This window comes from Hemitrygon akajei, chromosome 25, assembly GCF_048418815.1.
Source record: "Hemitrygon akajei chromosome 25, sHemAka1.3, whole genome shotgun sequence".
NCBI classification, from domain to species: domain Eukaryota; kingdom Metazoa; phylum Chordata; class Chondrichthyes; order Myliobatiformes; family Dasyatidae; genus Hemitrygon; species Hemitrygon akajei.
The window spans coordinates 52,955,168-52,961,167 of record NC_133148.1 but is presented as its reverse complement, the minus strand read 5'-3'; positions in this window follow the sequence as shown (position 1 = coordinate 52,961,167).

The following is a 6,000-nucleotide window of genomic DNA, read 5'->3' as shown; positions in this document are numbered from 1 at the left end:
CTGTCAGGAGAGGGAAGGGAAATGCCCCGGCAGTAGAGAGCACCCCTGTTACTGTCCCTCTCAGCAACAAGTATATTGTTTTGGATGCTGTTGAGGGGGATGACCTGACAGGGGATGGCCACAGTAACCAGGTCTCTGGCGCTGAGCCTGGCACTGTTGTGCAGGAGGGAAGGAGGGAGAAGAGGAATGCGGTAGTCATAGGGGAATCCATAATCAGGGGAACAGACAGGAGATTCTGTGAGCCTGGTAGAGATACCCGCATGGTGTGTTGCCTCCCAGGTGCCAGAGCATGGGATGTCTCGGATTGGGTCCAGAATAATCTTAAGGTAGAGGGCGAGCAGCCAGCTGTCTTGGTACTTCGTGGTACCAATGACATAGATGGGAAAAGGGAGGTCCTGAAGATTTCCAGGTGTTAGGAAGGAAGCTGAAAAGGAGGACCTCCAGGGTAGTAATGTCAGGATTTCTACCTGTGCCACATGCTAGCAAGGAAAAGAATAGTAGGACCAGGCAGATGAATGCATGGTTGAGAGACTGGTGCAGGGGGCAGGGCTTCAGATTCTTGGATCATTGGGATCTCTTCTGGGAGAATATTGACCTGTTCAAAAAAGACGGGTTACACCTGAACCTGAAGGGGACCAATATCATGGCGGGAAGGTTTAATAGAGCTGTTAGGGAGGGTTTAAACTAATTTGGCAGGGGGATGGGAACCGGAATGATACAGCAGAGGAGGGGTAAAACAGAAATAGATCTAAGATGGTGAGCAGTAAGGATGTCAGGAAGGACAAGCAGGTGATGGGGCAAATTTACAGCCATTAGGATGAGTTGCAGTGCAATCAATGCAAAAAGTACCAACTAATGGACTTAAGGTGTTATACTTTAAGGAATAAGGTGGATGATCTTGTCGTACAGCTACAGATTGGCAGGTATGATATTGTGGTATTGTGGCCATCACAAGGATAGGGAGAGGGGTAGAGGGGTGGCGTGGCTTATTGGTAAGAAATATTAAATCATTAGAAAGAGTTGACATAGGATCGGAAGGTGCAAAAACTTTATGTGTTGAGCTAAGAAATTGCAGGATTAAAAGGACCCTGATGGCAGTTATATACAGGGGTCCAAACAGCTGCAGCGATGTGGACTACAAATTACAACGGGAAATAGAAAAGGCTTGCCAGAAGGGCAGTGTAATGATAATTGTGGGGGATTTTAACATGCGAGTGGATTGGGAAAATCAGGTCGGCACTGGATCTCAAGAGAGAAAATTGGTGGAATGTCTACGAGATGGCTTATTAGAACAGCTTGTTGTTGAGTCCATTAGAGGATCGGCTGTACTGGATTGGGTATTGTGTAATGAACCAGAGGTGATTACAGAGATGGAGGTGAAAGAACCCTTAGGAGGCAGTGATCATAACATGATCGAGTTCATTGTGAACTTTGAGAAAGAGAAACCAAAATCCGATGTGTCGGTATTTCAGTGGAGTAAAGGAAATTACAGTGGCATGAGAAAGGAACTGGCCAAAGTTGACTGGAAAGGGACACTAGCGGGAAGGACGGCAGAGCAGCAATGGCTGGAGTTTAAGCGAGAGGTGAGGAAGGTGCAAGACAGATATATTCCAAAGAAAAATAAATTTTCAAATGGAGAAAGGATGCACCCGTGGCTGACAAGAGAAGTCAAAGCCAAAGTAAAAGCAAAAGAGAGGGCATACAATGAAGCAAAAATTAGTGGGAAGACAGAGGATTGGGAAGTTTTTAAAAGCATACAAAAGAAAACTAAGAAGGTCATTAAGAGGGAAAAGATGAACTATGAAAGGAAGCTTGCAAATAATATCAAAGAGGATATTAAAAGCTTTTTTTCAAGTATATAAAGAGTAACAGACAGCTGAGAGTAGATATAAAACCGATAGAAAATGATGCTGGAGAAATTGTAATGGGAGATAAGGAGATGGCGGAGGAACTGAATGAGTATTTTGCATCAGTCTTCACTGAGGAAGACATCAGCAGTATACCAGACACTCAAGGGTGTCAAGGAAGAGAAATATGCGCAATCACAATTACAACAGAGAAAGTACTCAGGAAGCTGAATAGTTCGAGGGTAGATAAATCTCCTGGACCAGATGGAATGCACCCTCGTGTTCTGAAGGAAGTAGCAGTGGAGATTGCGGAGGCATTAGCATGATCTTAAAAGACAATAGATTCTGGCATGGTTTCAGAGGAGTGGAAGATTGCAAATGCCACTCCCCTATTTAAGAAGGGCGCAAGGAAGCAAAAATGAAATTGTAGACCTGTTAGCTTGACATCGGTGGTTGGGAAGTTGTTTGAGTTTGTTGTCAAGGATGAGGTTACAGAGTACCTGGAGGCATATGACAAGATAGGCAGAACTCAGCATGGTTTCCTTAAAGGAAAATCCTGCCTGACAAACCTAGGGCAATTTTTTGAGGGAATTACAAGTAGGCTAGACAAGGGAGATGTAGTGGATGTTGTGTATTTGGAGTTTCAGAAGGCCTTTGACAAGCTGCCACACATGAGACTGCTAAACAAGAGCCCATGGAATTATAGGAAAGTTACATACCTGGATAGAGCGTTGGTTGATTGGCAGGAAACAGAGAGTGGGAATAGCTGCCGGTTACCAGTGGTGTTCCACAGGGGTCCGTGTTGGGGCTGCTTTCTTTTTACGCAGATGGGGCCGCTTCTTTTTACGTTGTGTATCAACAATTTAGATTATGGAATAGATGGCTTTGTGGCTAAGTTTGCTGATGATACAAAGACAGGTGGAGGGGCCGGTAGTGCTGAGTAAACAGAGAGTCTGCAGAGAGACTTGGATAGATTGGGGGAATGGGCAAAGAAGTGGCAAATGAATTACAATGTCAGAAAGTGTACGGTCATGCACTTTGGTAGAAGAAATAAACGGGCAGACTATTATTAAAATGGGGAGAGATTTCAAAGTTCAGAGATGCAACGGGACTTGGGAGTCCTCGTGCAGAATACCCTTAAGGTTAACCTCCAAGTTGAGTTGGTGGTGATGAAGGCGAATGCAATGTTGGCATTCATTTCTAGAGAAATAGAGTATAGGAGCAGGGATGTGATGTTGAGGCTCTATAAAGCACTGGTAAGACCTCACTTGGAGTATTGTGTGCAGTTTTGGACTCCTTATTTAAGAAAGGATGTGCTGTCATTGGAGAGGGTTCAGAGAATATTCGCTAGAATGATTCTGTAAATGAGAGGGTTAATATATGAGGAACGTTTGACCGCTCTTGGACTGTACTCCTTGGAGTTTAGAAGAATGAGGGGTGACCTCATAGAAACATTTTGAATATTGAACGGCATGTGTTACGGATTCAGGCAACAATAAATATATGAGTTAGGCAAGGGTTTTTATAACAAATAACACGTTTATTAAACACTGGAAACAAACCCCCCAAAAGTAAACAAATCACTAACGTAACCGGAAATCAGCTGCTGTGCGGCAGCTTGAACAGATCTTAAAGCAATTAAGATTACAGTCCTTAAAGCGATGTTGCAAGAACAGTTCTTTAAAGTAGTATTGCCAAAAGTTCAAAATGCTCACAGTCCATTTAAAAGGAGAGACTTTTAAAGACGATTTAAATTCTCTTTCACGTCGTTTGCTTCGGCTCCCCAAAGTCAAACTTTTCCCACGAAGAATTTACGGAACAAAACGGCTTAAAGGCACTGACCTTTCCTTTATCACACTGTCCTCAATCTATTCTGCTATTTCGCAGTGATTAACACGAGAACAGTCAACGAATTCCTTCCAAATAAGGATCAAATAAGGTCGAACCCGTTTCACCGTCGAAATCGATTCTCCTCGATCTTTAACTCCCGAACTTCGATCTTCACTCTCCACTGATTCTCAACTAGCAGTATTGTAAAGAAACTGCTGGCAATGACCTTTTAAACTTTAGGCATTAGATAAAACTTCATCTTTCAACTAAACTGTGTCATCACATTAAATCACGCAGCGGCATGAAGTCAACATGGCAAATCCAGCGACGAACTGCCTCTCCCCACAGGGAGGGGTCCTCCTTTTATACCCTGTAAAAAAAACTGTCACATGATCTCTACTGGCGGGAAAATGACGTCACTCCACCATCACAAGACCATTACCTCAACTCCAGTATAACTTCAACCCCAGTCACATGACAAGGGTACCACTGCCACAACATAACCAAGGTAAGTCACAGTGGCATGTCCAAATTCACTCTTAGCTAAATTAATAGTTAAGTTAGCTTTTGAAAGCCTTTCAAACAATTTCTCCACCGCAATAATGTGTGCTTCCCAAGTATCATTTCCTGTCACTAAATCATCAATATAAGCATCAGTATCTTTCAATCCCTGAATCACAGAGTTAATCATAATCTGGAAAGTACCTGGGGCATTCTTCATCCCAAATGGAAGATCATTATATTCATATAACCCAGATGGAGTTACAAATGCAGAAATCTCTCTACCTCTGTCCGTTAATGGAACACACCAATACCCTTTCAATAAATCAATCTTTGTAAGGAACTTTGCTTTTCCAACTTTATCTACACAATCATCTACTCTAGGAATTGGATATGCATCTGCTTTTGTTACAGCATTCACCTTCCTATAGTCCGTACAAAACCTAATACTACCATCTGGTTTTGCCACCATAACACATGGTGAACTCCAATTCGGGTTAGAATGTCTAATAATATTATTCTCTAACATATATTCAATTTCTTTCTCAGCAAGTTCACATTTTTCTGTGTTCATCCTATATGGGTGTTGTTTGATAGGTTTGGCATCTCCAACATCTACATCATGTGAAGCTATAGTAGTCCTTCTCGGAACATCTGGAAACAAATCCTTATATTTAAAAATTAATTCCTTCATCTGTTGTTTTTGCTCTAGCTGTCAATGTGCTAATTTCACATCCATATTTTCCAGAATGGCTGAATTTGGTAATCTAACAGAAACAATGTTGGATTTAGAATGAAGTTCAGATGAATCATCTATCATGTTCCTAGTTAAATCAAACTAATTCTCATTAACCACAACAGTCACAGTATCAGATTGTTTCCCAAAATATGGTTTAATCATATTTATATGGCAAAGTTGTGTTGACTTTCTACGATCCGGAGTTTTTATCACGTAATCCACATAATTGATTTTAGACACAATTTCATAAGGACCATGAAATCTAGCCTGTAAAGGATTTGTCTGCACTGGGAAAAGAACCAACACCTTATCTCCAGGCTTAAACATCCTCATCCTAGCTTCTTTATCATACCAAGTTTTCATTTTCTCCTGAGCCAACTTCAAATTTTCCTTGGCTAAGCTACAAGCTTTATGTAACCTGTCCTTAAATTTCAAAACATAGTCCAACAAATTAGTGTGTCTTCCTTACTAATCCACTGTTCTTTTAATACAGCTAAAGTTCCTCCAACTCTATGCCCAAACACAAGTTCAATTGGACTAAAACCTAAAGATTCCTGTACCGATTCCCTTACTGCAAATAAAAGTAAATTTATACCCTCATCCCAATCACTTTCATTTTCCACACACAATGTCCTAATCATATTCTTGAGGGTAGAATGAAACCTCTCCAAGGCACCTTGCGACTCTGGATGGTATGCAGACGAAGTGATTTGCTTAGCTCCCAATTTATAAACTATCTGTTGAATCAATCCAGACATAAAATTACTGCCTTGATCAGTTTGTATTTCCTTAGGAAATCCAAAATAAGTAAAGAATTTTATAAGGGCCTTTGTCACAGTTTTAGCTTTTATATTCCTAAGTGGTACTGCCTCTGGAAACCTAGACGAAGTACACGTGATAGTCAACAAATACTGATAACCAGCTTTTGTCTTTGGTAATGGACCAACACAATCTACAATAACTTTAGAAAACGGTTCACCAAATGCTGGAATAGGTTGTAATGGAGCTACTGGTGTAACCTGATTTGGTTTACCCACAATTTGACAAGTATGGCACGTTTTACAAAACATCGCCACATCTTTT